Source organism: Heterocephalus glaber, unplaced genomic scaffold (genome assembly GCF_053883595.1).
Source record: "Heterocephalus glaber isolate CG9 unplaced genomic scaffold, H.glaber_assembly_v1.0 deba00001744, whole genome shotgun sequence".
Classification (NCBI taxonomy): Eukaryota; Metazoa; Chordata; class Mammalia; order Rodentia; family Bathyergidae; genus Heterocephalus; species Heterocephalus glaber.
Genome location: NW_028258450.1, coordinates 3,617,181 through 3,630,885, shown reverse-complemented (window position 1 = coordinate 3,630,885; position 13,705 = coordinate 3,617,181). Strand labels below are relative to the sequence as shown.

The window sequence follows — 13,705 nt, the reverse complement described above, 5'->3', positions numbered from 1 at the left end:
CAGAGAGGCATCCTGGGAGCAAGCATTAAAGTAGGCGCCCTCTCGGAGGATCCCCCCTTCACCTCACCTCACCCCTGCCTCAGGCATGAGGCCAGCAAAAGCAGGGTGAGACTCAGAATGGTGATTACTCACTTCAAGATACACAAGAGTTTAACCCCAGCAAGGGGACACGCCTGTCACCTCAGCAGGGCACACAGAAGGCAGAGGACTTGTCTGTCTGCTGGTGGAGATGAGGTGGCAGAGACAGACCAGTGGTGCCCTTGCATAATCGCAGCACTCTGGGAGGCCAAGGCGACAGCATTGTAATTTGAAGCCCAGCCTGGACAACTTAGTGACTCAGTGAGACCCCCCTGCCTCAAAATAAAGTATTGGGGGAAAAAAAAGTGTTGGGGATTTAGCTCAGTGGGAAAGCCCCATCTCAATACCCAGTGCTGCCCCCCTCCAAAAAAAAGCTGGGTGTAGCTCAGTGGCAGAGCGATGCTAAAGCAGGGTTCCCTGCCCTGTGGTGCAAGCTTGCTGCACCCATCATCACGAGATACTGACTGGGTGGCTTCAACTTGCCCGGGGTGGACACACTGCAGTCCTTGACACCCACCCTGCCCCATCCCACCATGTCCCGGGTCACTCAATTAAAAGGCAAAAGCAAAGGGGAAAAAAAAAGCAAAAGCTTCTTTCAAATTCTTCTGACAAATACTGTTCTATTTTATTTATTTATTTTTTGGTACCGGGGATCGAACTTGGGACCTTGCGCTTGTGAGTACTGTTTTAAACTATGTTGGCTTTAGATACTTTATCAGCTTCCCATTCCCTGTCCCTACCTTTTAGCTGCCTTTTTTTTTTTTTTTTTTCTGAGACAGGATCTCAGTAAGTGGCTAAATTGCCCAGGCTGGGTTTGAACTTGTGATCTTCCTGCCTCTGCCTCCCAGAGTGCTGGGATTACAGGCCTGTGCCGTCACACCTGGGTTGTAGCGGCTTTTGTAACATTGAATAATGTGATACCTCATCCTCTGTCCCAATTTCTCATCAGCACAGACCACTGGAATGTTCCACAGTAGTGCTGGTGTCCTCTGTCCTTGCATTCCCATACAATCACCACAGCCGTGTGTAGCTACTAAGCACCTGAACTGGGGCAGGTACAACATAGGCACTATTTATTTATTTATTTATTTATTTATTTATCGGTACCGGATCGAACTCAGGACCTTGTGCTTGCCAGGCAGGCGCTGTGCCACTGAGTTAAATCCCCAGCCTGGCTTTTTATTTTTGATGATGTTTAAACAGCCACATAGACCTAGTGGCTGCGGTATTGGAGGGCACAGCTGGCGACCACAGCTGTAGCCCTTTACCTCCCTCGAGTTACAAGGGTAGCCACAGGCCCATCATCTCCCCCACCTCCCACCTCCCAGTGACTGCAATCACTGTTGGTCTTGGCAACTGCAACCATTTCCTACCCTAACAGATCACCACAAATTTGGTGGTTTAAAACAATGTGTAGGTGGAGTGTTTTTTTGTTATTTTGTTTTGCAGCCAGGCGTGGTGGCACACCCCTGTAATCCCAGCATTCTGGGAGGCTGAGCAGGATGATCACAAATTCAAGCCCTGCCTGAACAATTTAGCAATTTAGTTAGAGTCTGTCTCAAAGTAAAAAATAAAAGTAAAAAAAGTGCAAAGACCTTGGGTTCAATTTCCAGTATCAGGAAGGACGGGAGGGAGAATAGAGTTGATTTTTGTTTTTGTGGTACTGGCCTTTTAAATTTTTATTTATTTATTTATTTTGGTATGGGGGATTGAACTCAGGACCTTGTGCCTGTGAGGCAGGCATGGTGCCACTGAGCTAAATCCCTCGCCCTTTTTTAAATTTTGTTCTTCTGCTGGGTTTCCAGGATCTTGATTATTATATGTCTAGGTGTAGATTTTTTTGGATCATGGCTAGTTGGAGTTCTATATGGCTCACTTATCTGTATGTCAAATTCCTTTCCTCTGTTTGGGAAGTTTTCTGTCATTAATTCTGTGAACAGTTTTTTTAATGTCATTTGTACTTTCTCCTGCTTTTTCATGGACTCCTATCAGTCTTACGTTATTCTCCTTTGCATCATCTAGCAGCTGCTGGATTGATTTCTCATGGTCCCTTACTATTTTTAAGAAATCTCTCTTTTCATGGTCACTAACTGCAATCTTGTCTTCTATATCTCATATTCTGTCTTCACACTGCCTCAATCTGCTGTGAATACTTTCAATGGAGTTTTTAATCTGAATATCTGTTTGAATCTGTTTCATGAATTCCATTTCTTTCCTATGTTGGACATTCATGGTTTCCATTTCTTTCCTAAAGTGGGTATTCATGGCTTCCATTACGGTCCTGAGCTCATCTTTTTTTTTTTTTTTTTTTTTGGTACCAGGGCTAGAACTCGGGTCCTTGCACTTAAAGGGCAGGCAGTGGACCCACTGAGCTAAATCCGAAGCCCGATCGTCTATTTTTTATTTGTTTCATTCTAGAGCCTCTAATCATGTCTTTCATTCTGCTCCATCTCTGTAGTTATCTGGGAAATTATTTGTGTTTTGAATTTTTCTAGAGCCTCATTCATCTGTTTTGTTACTTCCTGTGCTATCAGTTCCAGGTGTCCAGGTGGTTGATTATCAGATTTTTCCACCTTGTTTCCCCCAGAATTTGCCTTTGTTGAGCTGGAAGTCTGGGTTTGTGCTTTGCTTAAGTGTCTTCTCATTTCTGATTTTGTTGTTGGTGGTGTTTTTTGGTTAATTCCTGGGCTGATGCTTCTATATTGTTTATTGTGAGCATCTTTATTACTTGTGTTTAGAGCCCTTCTGGAGTGATTGCTTCTCAGAGATATCTTCCAGTTACAGCTGGTCTTGTTAGGCTTTGAGTCTCTAATGACTTAGGCAATCAACCTCGGTGGTCCAGTGTACCTTTATTGCAGAGTTTCTTCACTTTCCCAGTAGGCTTCAATTTTCATTGAGGAGCCTCAGAGAGGCCTTCTTTCTGTTGTTCACTTCTGCTCTATCTTCTGGAGCTCGTAACCATGGCCTTTATCGGTGCCTCTGCAGTGCGGATTCAGATATTGCTTCTCCCATGCATCGAGCTCTGGGGTGGGGGGAGTGGGGGGAGCGTGGCTGGCATCTGTTTGATGGAGGTTCCAGGTGGGGGGGTCTAATTTTAAATTTTTATTTATTTATTTTTAAAAATTTGTTTTTTGGTACTGGGAATCAAACTCAGGTCCTTGTGCTTGCAGGGCAGGGGGCAGAACCACTGAGCTAAACCCCCGGCCCTTAATTTTTTATTTTGAAGCAAGGTCTCACTAAGTCACTAACTTGCCCAAGCTGGGCTCAAACTTGTAATCCTCCTGCCTCAGCTTTCCCGAGTGCAGGACTGCAAGTGCACAGCACCTCACCCAGCTAGACAGTGTCACAGTAACATATGACAGTGGTCTCCCTTCTCAGCAACCATCTAGACAACCAAGGATGCTTCTGACCCCAGTCCAGGCTAAAGTAGGATGACTGTGCTCTCAGTCAAGAGAATTGTGGCCCCTGAGGAGACTTAAACAGCAGAAAGCTGGATGTGCCACAGGTGTGTTCTGCCAGTCTGCGCTAAATCCACATTTAACACAGGAGAGAAGACAATCAGCAATAACTCAGTTGAGGTCACCTAGATATATCTGGAATGGGCTGGGGATCTCCCTTTCCCCCTCCACCTTGGGGGCTTTGCACTGAGCTACATCCCCAGCCCTATTTATTTTTATATTTTGAGACAGGATCTTTTTAAGGTTCTAAGTTTGCCAAGGCTGGGCTTAAACTTATGATCCTCCTGCCTCAGCCTCCCAAGTGTGTGTCATCATGACAGGCTCTGCATGCATTGCCTTTCACTGAACCACAATGCAAGTATCATCATGTTCCCCATTTCACAGATGAACAAATCGAGACACAGAGAGACTAAGTAACCCGGTTAGATCAAGAGCTGGTCAGTGGCAAAGCAAGGCTCCAGAGTGTGGCTCCAGACTAGTCAGACTGGACACTCAGAGACTGTCTCTGGGGCACAGAATCACCTTACTGGGGGCAAGATGCCTTCTCCCAGGGCAGCGTGGTCAGAGGAATCCAGAGTGGTCCTTTTCCTGTTCACTCAACACCTGATCAGGAAAACAGAAACTGCTCTTGGTACTTAGACCAGAAGGAATGTAGTGCAGGGGATTGGACCCCAAAGGACTGGAAGGTTTGGAGAGGCAAGAGAGGGATGATCAGGTTACCAAAGATTAGTGGGTCCAGGAAGCCGCTACAGTCTGCTGGGCCAAGGGAACCAGAGGAAAATGTGAAATGTAGTCTGCAGGCTTCTCGCCTCAGCTGCAGAGGAAGCTCAGGAGGACAGAGGACTGTCCTGGCTGTGTCCAGGTAACTGCACTCTTTGAGAGCCCCTGGGCCCTCTCCCTTATAGGGAACCCAGCCCTCATCCTGCACAGTCCTTAGCATTTCAGCCCAGTCTAGAGGAGAGTCCCTGTGATGAGGACATGGTGCATCTTTTGGGGCCAGAGAAAGGTGAAGAATCAACCCCAAACCAGGAAGCCCTGCTTAGTCCAGTGTACCTCCCTTTCTCTGTAGGAAACCCCAGGAGTTGGAGGAGCAGGACCTGAGGCCTTTCCTACAAGGTGCCTCTTCCTCAGCTCTTTCTCTCCCTCACAGGCCTCTTCATTCAGCCGTCAGCCTGCCACTTCTCCTACATCTCCTAGGTAAGCTGTTGTCTTCCCGAAAGCTGTGTTAAGACAAATAGCCAGTGCCCCAAGCCAGCTGTCATGTAAATTCAAACCCCATGGGCCATGTCTTGTGAGAGGAAGTGCAGTGGTGCCCTCTGATCCCCAGTTTATTACCTGCTGTCCACAGTTTATTACCTGCTGTCAACCACACAGAGTCCAAAAATATTAAATGGAGGGTTGGGGATTTAGCTCAGTGGCACCACACCTGCCTCACAAGCCAAAGGTCCTGAGTTTGATCCCCAGTACCAGAAAAAAAAATTTTTAATGGAAAATTCCAGAAATAATTCCTAAATGGCATGTCATACAATGGCATATCATCCTGAAGAAATCTCATGCTGTCCTGGTTCTGTCCCACCAGGGACAAGGAATCATCCATTTGTGCAATGTATCCATACCATAAATGCTACCTGCCCATTCATTACCCGCAAGCTTGAGAGCCAACTCCATTGACACCGTTGTATCTAGAGTTTGGCGTTTCCTCTCTCCAGTTTCAGGCATGCACTGGGGATCTTGGGCCATATCCCAGTGATGAGGGGCCACTGTATCTCTTGAAATAAATGTGTCATTTTGATGATTGTGACAATTGGTTGCACTGTCACCATGCTATAAGTGACATCAATGGGTGAATTAAGATGCCTCTCAGATTCCAAGATGAGACCAGCCCTTAGCTCTGCTCCTGTGTACAAGATGAAAACGTAAAGGGCCAGCAAGGTGTGGTGGTGCATGTCTGCAATCCCAGCACTCTGGGAAGCTGAAGCAGGAGGATTGCACATTCCAACCTAGCCTTGAAAACCTAGCGGGATCCTGTCTCAAAATTAAAAATAAAAAATGGGCTGAAGTCCTGAACAGAACCCATGAATCACCTGGAAACACATATAAATAATATGTAATATACAAAAAATATGCAATATACAATAAATTCTGCTGGAGGGGCTGAGGTATACTTCTGGGTTTAATCCCCAGTAACACACACACACACAAAGGTAAAGGGCAAAGGCTCAGCTAGAGTTATTATTTAACAAATGAATCAAGTATCATCTTCTTTAACTTATTTAAAACATCCTGGGCCAGGGATTTAGCTCAGTGGTTTTGCCGCCTGCTGCACAAGCGCAAGGACCCGAGTTTGATCCCGGGTACCAAAAAAAAAAAAAAAGACACAAATAAAACATCCAGAACCTCCTCCCAGGGTTTGGAGAATTCCGTGGAACTCACAGCGATCCTCCTGCCTCGGCTTCCCAGATGCTGGGATTACAGGTGTGTGCCACCATGCTTGACTGGGAGAAGTTTTTTTAAGGGGTTTTATGTCCATGCTTCCTGTGGAGAGGAAAGCATACTGAAAAGGGATGTTAGATAAACTGCCATGAGCCTGAGAGCCGTAGCCCTAGCAAGACTACCCACATTGTGGGTCCAGTTACGAGCAGGAATCCTATACAGGCGCCCACTTATGCTGTGGGGGTCAGGGGTCATCAGTGACTCTACTTACCTGCGCCCGGAGCAGCACTGGCCTCGGGCTTTCTGAAGAGGAGCCTCCGATCTCCCGGGGTTCACAGGAGTAGCTTCCTTCTCTCGGTGCTCCTTGCCCTCAGTTCAGGCGGGGCTGGCTTGGCCTGGAAGGGTGATCCAGTCCTCTCCGCCACCTTGCTGCAGTGGGGGTGCAAGGATCCCGGAAGGGCCCTTTCATTCTGCCTTTAACTGGCCTGCAGGAGCCCCTCCTTTCCAACACGTAAGGAGCATTCGGTCTCCACGGCAGACACGGGGTCCCCCGGCCGGAGCTGGCAGGACTGTGTCCCATCCAGTTGGACAGCCGGCGTGTGTATGCTCCGGACTCATAAGGTACCGTAAGAGCCTTGTGGCCTCTGGGTTAATTACCGCATCAGAGAGAGAGAAGGGCCCCATATGGCGTCTCTAATGGACTCGTAGTTAGCCTCGTTTGGGCTGAGGGCTGTTGCCAATAAACGGAGCCAAGACTCGGAAGTCTCTTGGCAAAGTTCTTTTTTTCTTTTGGCGTTTTGAGGCAAGATCTCACTAGGTATTATCGAGTATAGCTGGGCATGAACTCACTGTAGCCCAGGTTGACCTCAAACTCATGGCAATCTTCCCGCTTCAGCCTCCCAAGGGGTGGGATCACAGATGTGCACCACCAAGCCCAGCACTTGGCAAAGTTTTGCCAGAGCTCACTGTAGGGTCTGGTTGGCCCTTTTCTTCCTTCCTTCCTTCCTTCCTTCCTTTCTTTCTTTCTTTCTTTCTTTCTTTCACAGAATTACATCTCTTTAATTAAGGCTTCTAGTTTACATTTGGCCACCTCTAAGCAGTTGTAACATTAGGTCGGTCAATTTCTTTTTTTCTTTCTTTTTTTTTTTTTTGGTGGTACCGAGGATTGAACTCAGGACCTTGTGCTTACAAGGCAGGTGTGGTGCCACTGAGCTAAATCCCAGGCCCCAAGGTTGATTAATTTAAATACTGTGGCTCCCTGTTGGGTAGACATGCAATCTTTACATTCAAATGTTAATGCATACAAAGGAACAAGGCATTACTCAATCAGACAGCAATAGTTGCTGTTGGGACTAATTACACATGATTAAAATTATGTCTCAGATTCATATCCACAGTACTTGGCCATCACTTAACATCTCAACCTCAATGTTATACATGTGAAACAATCACTAACAGGTAAAAATACTAAACCTGTATATTTGGTATTGCAGATACACTTCTGCATGAGCAAGCAGGGAATACACAGTGAAAATCTATAGCTTCAAAGGTCTGAAAATGATTTACAAAAATTGTTAAATAATTTTTAAAATGTTTGAAAATATGCACTTCTTGTTGTAGACTGCCACTGTATACACAAATATAAATATTCTTTCCTATGTAAACAAAAAAGGAAACATAAGGAGGTTGAAAAAGTCTGGACATTTCTCTCTCAACAAATATTAATATAATATATTAAATCTAAAAGACACTGAAAGGACTATTATATTTTAAAGAAACAATCACTGTCTCTACAGGTTTTTGGAAAATTAAAAAATTATGTAGCATGTTAATGGTTTGCTCTTTCGACCTTTCCAGAGGACTGAGGTCTCCATGCAGAGTAGGAATTTTATTCCTAAAGCCTTTGCCACCCCTTGAGTTATTTGAGAGATAAAAGAAGGCCCACTGTCACTCTGACGGGACTGAGGTAGTTTAAACCGAAGGATGATTTCTTTGTGGAGAACTTTATGTACCTTCATAGCCTTTTCTGAATGGGTAGGGAAGGCCTCAATCCAACCTGTAAAGGTATCAATCAGGACCAGTATCTGTTAAATCCCCCACATCGTAGTGTGTGGGTAATGTCTAATTGCTAGGGTCACCAGGGCCTGTAATGCTGGCCTTTTTGTTTCCCTATCAGCCTTTTGACTTCCCAAGGGGACTTTAGACATGTTCCTTTGGTGTCCCTTGCAAGTGACAGGGACCTGCCTGGGAAGATAGACTGTCTCTGGGAGTTGTTGAATTTTTCTTGCGCTTTATAGATTATTAGTTAGCAAGCCCAATCACCACATTTTTGTTCTTTTTTTTTTTTTTGGTACCAGGGATCAAACTTGGGACCTTGCACTTGCGAGGCAGGCAGTGGAACCACTGAGCTAAATCCCCAGCCCTACCACATTTTTTTTTTTTTTTAGATTGCTGCATAGGCATGTAGCCCCAGAAAGGCATAGAATTTGTATAAATATTTATCTTCTTGCTTTTTCTTAATATCAATGCCTAAGTAAGAGCTATGAGCTCTGCTTTTTTTTCTTTCTTTCTTTTTTTTTTTTTTTTTGGTTCTGGGGATCAAACTCCGATCCTTGTGCTTGTTCAGCAAGCAGCAAAACCACTGAGCTAAATCCCTGGCCCTGAGCTCTGCTTTTTGAGCAGAGGGCCTTGGGGGAAGGGGTTTGGCCTCAGTGACCTCTCATGGACAGACAACTGCATAACCTGCCTTTTTATGTCCTTGGACGATGCTGTTTTCATCAGTGCAGCACACCTCCTAGGGATATCAGGGGAGCAGGTCACTGAGGTCTTGCCTGGTTGCATACATCCGGGAGATCACCTGTTCACAGAGTAGTGCCAATCTTTTTTTTTGGTACCGGGGATCAAACTTGGGACCTTTCGCTTGCGAGGCAGATGGTGGAACCACTGAGCTAAATCCCCAGCCCTATAATGCAAATCTTTACGGCAACCTCAGGAGTAGAAAAGAGCATGGCCTGGTACTCTGTTCCCCTGTCAACCACAAGTGACCTTTAGTCTCAAGAATAGCCCTGGGGAGGACCAGGGATTTAGCTCAGTGGTTCTGCTGCCTGCCTTGAAAGCACAAGGTCCCAAGTTTGATCCCCAGTACCAAAAAAAAAGAATAGCCCTGGGAGTCAGGACTTCTAGTTTTTGCCCCAAAGTTAGTTTTGTGGCTTCTTCTGTTAGCATAGCTATAGCTGCTATTGTCTCAGGCATGGTGGCCATGTAGGAGCCACTCCATCTAACTTCCTTGATGAGTGTGCCACCGGGTAGAGTTCCTGTCCCAGCCTTCCTGTTAAGATACCCAAAGCTATTCTTTTCTTTTTGAAAACAAAGAGGAAGAAGAGTTTTTTTGTTGTTTTGTTGTGGTGGTGGTGGTTGTGGTTGTTGTTGTTTTGAGACAAGGTCTTGCTTTGTAGTGCAGGCTGGCCTTGAGCTCTCTGTGTAGCCCAGGCTGGCCTCAAACTTGCCGTGATCCCCCTGCTCAGTCAGTCACTTCTGTCAATTCTAAGGGCTAAGACTCAGGACACTTGACAGCATTATAGAAAGGCTCTGTGATTAGTAGAGGATCATACCTATAGATCTGCCATCAGAAGGTGGATTGGGACAAGAGTTCAATCCCTGGTACCAAAAAAAACCCCCAAAAACAAAAAAACTCATGGTTGAACATTGACCTGTGAATTACATGTCAGAGTAGGAGTAGAGAAGCTATAACTAGGGTTCCCTCAACCCCATTTATTGCTATAGATCTAGAGGGGGGTTTTCCCAAACAGGAAGTTAAAACAGAGTAAGCCGCTGGCCCTGTAGCCAAAAGAAATTGAGGGTTCCTCAAAGGAGAGGGAAATGTCTGTGAACAGGGGTGTTGCAGGTTGTCCTGGCCCCTTTAGTCCTCTGCATTTGAGCAGGAGGGGAGGGTTGTGGCTGGCCCAGCTCTGTCTGAGAGGGAGACCATCACTCCTCCAGTGCCATGGCTCAGGGACATCAATCGCCTGACAGGCAGAGCAGGGCCCAGGTGGCGGCTTGGTACAGTCCAGTTTCCAGTGTCTGGTTTCCCTGCATTGAACTCTTTCCCTGATTGGCCCTGGGTTTTCCCCTGGGTGACTTGGATGTTCCTGAAGCACTGCCATTTCCCACAGCCATCATTTCAGCTGCAGTTTTTCTTGATTCCTTTCCTTTATATTTTCTTCCAGATCCCAATTGCTGGACCCAGAAAAGGCCATATCCAGCAATTGGGTCATAGGGGCCTGGGGCCCCTCTGAAATTTTTGTGACTTGCACCGAATGTCTGGGGCTGAGAGACTAATGTGGTTCTGTCTCATCATGCCTGACCTTCCTTGGAAGCTGGATCTAGGTTTGTATATTTACAGAAAGCTTCTATGAATGGGCTATGAAAGACAGGTGGATTTTCCTCTTAATTAGCAGGTTTCTTAATGCACCCCTTTATTCCCATGGTAAGTGCAGTTATCATTTTAGGTCTTGTGTTTAGTCCACCCTGGTATTTGAGTCCCAGTCTGGTTCTGATGAGGGACAGAACCCTCTCCAGGGTGACTCCCTTCTCTTTCTGCAGCTTACTGTTGCTCCCTACATCTCCCAGCCTCTCCTAAGATTCACCGCTTTTCATCTGAGGTACAAGTGGCCAAGAAAAATTAGGCATCTGCCCCATGAGAGTTCAAAAGCAAGGGTCAAAGTTTGAAACCCATCTGCAAACCTACTAGGATCCTCTGAGTCCCAGCCTATCTGCTCTTCGCAGTGTTACAGATCCGCAGCTGAGAAGGGAATCTGGACTCAAGTAGTTGCCTGGGAGCCCTTTTTATTTTAAGGCAGGATCTCATTAAGTTTCCTGGGCAGGGGCCAGGGATTTAGCTCAGCAGTTTCGCCGCCTGCTGCGCAAGCGCAAGGACCCGAGTTCGATCCCCGGTACCAAAAAAAAAAAAAGCTTCCTGGGCAGGCCTCGAACTCAGAATCTTCCTGCCTCAGCCTCCTGAATAGCTGGAATGAGAGGCATGTGCCACCGACTTGGGTGCACATGTGTTTTAAAGCTCTCCTGATTATTCTCCAGATGATTCACTCAGAGCCACTGATCTAGTCATCTATGTAGATGTGGCTGGCCTGTGTTAAGATCCATCTCTTTCAAAATAAAAATTAACCGCTGCCGGCCTTGAAAGCACAAGGTCCTGCGTTCAATCCCTGGTACCAAAAAAAAACAAAACTTGGAAGGCTGAGGCCAGCCTGGGCTACATAGTGAGTTCAAGTCCAGCCTGAGGGCCGGGGATTTAGCTCAGTAGTTCCACCACCTGCCTTGAAAGGGGAAGGTCCTGAGTTCGATCTCTGGTACCAAACAAACAAACAAGGCCAGCCTGAACTATATAGTGAGACCCTGTCTCAGAAAATTAAATTTAAAAATTTAAAATAATAAAATAAAAATTAAGCCAGATGTGGTGGTGCAGGCCTATAATTCCAGCACTCAGGAGGCTAAGGCAGCAGGAATACCACGAGTTTGAGGCCAGCCTGGGGTACATAGTGAGTTCAAAGCCAGCCTGGACTACATAGAGAGACACCCCCCCAATTAAATTTTTTTTAAAAAAGATTGACCTCTGGAAGGAGGATTTATTTCCTCTGTGCTGACCCTGTCTGGTATTTGACTGTTTATTTCTCTTTCTCAGCTACAGAAACCAAACCGTTTACTTAGCCAAGAATGTGAAGAATGCCTCTGTCCCAAGTATTTCCAGTTCTCACTGAAGCCACTGAGTACTCAGCACGGTTGCAAGCCACAGCCTTGTCCTGGTCCTCTCGACCTCCCTCCCAGGGCCACCTCTCCCTCTCCCGCCTGGAGAGCCCTTCCCAGGGGAGACAGAGGAGCAGATCCAGAGACCAGAAGGCCCAGTGCCCTGACATCAAGGCCGCAGGGCGATGGAGGGCCCTCCCTGTCCCCAGAGGGAGTAAGCAAGGGAGAGACAGCAAGGGTTCACTTGAACTTCCTCTGCCCCCTAAGCCTGTTTCCCACCAGCAGCTGCTGCTCTCCCTCCTCTCCTACCTCCTCCTCCCCACCACTTAGGTCAGGCCCGCCTTGAACTCACTATGTAGCCAGGCTTGCCTGGAACTCCCAGTGATCCTCCTGCCTCGGCCTCCTGCATGCTGGGATCACAGGCTCGCTCCACCACACCTGGCTAACTTTCAGTGGATTTATTGGGATGTGGCCCCATTGTAAGTCCGGGAGCTCCTGACTCCCTTGGCAGTGGGGCAGAGAGACACAGATGGCTATTGGCAGGGTCACCAGCCAGCCTGCTTGTTTCCGGTCCTCCCTCTCACAACCCATCTCCACAAGGAAGCAGAGGGATCTGCTCAACATTCCCAGGAGGAAAGACGGGGCGGGGCCTGGGCCACCATGGAGGAGCCCCTCCCCTCTGGCCCCAGCCTCTTCGTGAGCCACCCCGAGTGTCCCGAGTAACTGTGCCATCATCATGTGATCACGTGGGTGTGCATGGAGACCCCAGTAAACCTTTGGTCCTGCCTGGCCTTGCTGTCTCTGTTTCTCCTGGGAACCTAGCCTTGCCTCAGTCCATCAGAAAGTCAGTCAACAAACACCCTTCCTATTGCTGAGCAAGGTGGGGGGACCCCAGCACATTGCAGACCTGGTTCCACCAGCAAAGGGCTCCCAAATTGTGAGGGGTGACAGGTTTAGGTGTTGCTCAAAACAATTGACATAGATCACCGTACACTGGACCCTCAAAAGAGTATAAGGAAGGGACTTTAATTGTCCCTTTTTCAGGTAAGGTCACTGAGCCTAGGAAGGTTGAAAGACTTGCCTTTGTTCCTAAAGCTAGCTAGTGCCCAACAAGCCAGGTTTATCCGCAACAGATTTTTTATTTTATTATTTTATTTTGTTTTGTTTTTTGAGAGAGAGTCTTGCTATGTAGCTCAGGATGAATTTAAACTCACTATATAACCCTGGCTGACTAGGAACTCATATAATCCTCCTGCCTCAACCTCCCAAGTGCTAGGATTATGGTATGCAGCACCACCTCTAGGTTTAATGCATAAATATGAACATTAAATGTGATGAATTGAGGTGTGAGAACTGTCTAGGGGACATGGTGAGAATTACTTTTCATTAGACCTTGCATTCTGTATCATGTTCGCTTTTTTTGTTTGTTTTGTTGTTGTTGGGGTTTTTTTGTTTTTTTGTGTGTTTTTTGGTACCGGGGATCGAACTCGGGCCCTTGCGCTTGTGAGGCAGGCAGCAGAACCACTGAGCTAAATCCCCAGCCCTGGTGATGGTTTTTTGAGACAGGGTCTGGCCTCGAACTCACAGCAATCCTCCAGCCTCAGCCTCAGCGTCAGGCTCCCAAGTGCTGGGATTACAAGCGTGCACTACCGTTCCTGGCATCACTATTTTTTTTAATTAAAAAAAAAAAAAAAATCATGGCCGGGGATTTAGCTCAGTGGTGCTGCCGCCTGCCTCGCAAGCACAAGGTACTGAGTTCCACTCACGGTACAAAAAAAAAAAAAACTCATCGGAAAATGTTCAGTGACACAGGTCAATGTTCCCAATAAAGCTATGTGAAGTAATTTGTCAAATGGCATTTTATATCTGCATAGACTTGTACAGTAATACAACAAAGTAGTAACCACTCATTGATGAGATTACTGGTAGGTTTTACTCTCCTGTCTGGGCTCCCCGGGGTTTTTCAGAGATTGCAC

General features: G+C 46.7%; 1 long non-coding RNA gene across 2 annotated transcripts; it reads left to right on the top strand.

Annotated features, from left to right (window-relative positions):
* Nucleotides 1-3,195: 3,195 nt before the first annotated feature.
* LOC110346079 (uncharacterized) lies at nt 3,196-13,573 on the top strand. 2 transcript variants are annotated; one of them, XR_002389869.2, is made up of 4 exons: nt 3,196-6,011; nt 6,461-6,590; nt 10,196-10,355; nt 11,668-13,573. It is a non-coding gene; the product is annotated as an uncharacterized LOC110346079 (long non-coding RNA). The 2 variants fall into 2 exon arrangements; XR_002389871.2 differs by lacking the exon at nt 6,461-6,590 and having other exon boundaries at nt 3,203-6,011.
* Nucleotides 13,574-13,705: the final 132 nt, after the last annotated feature.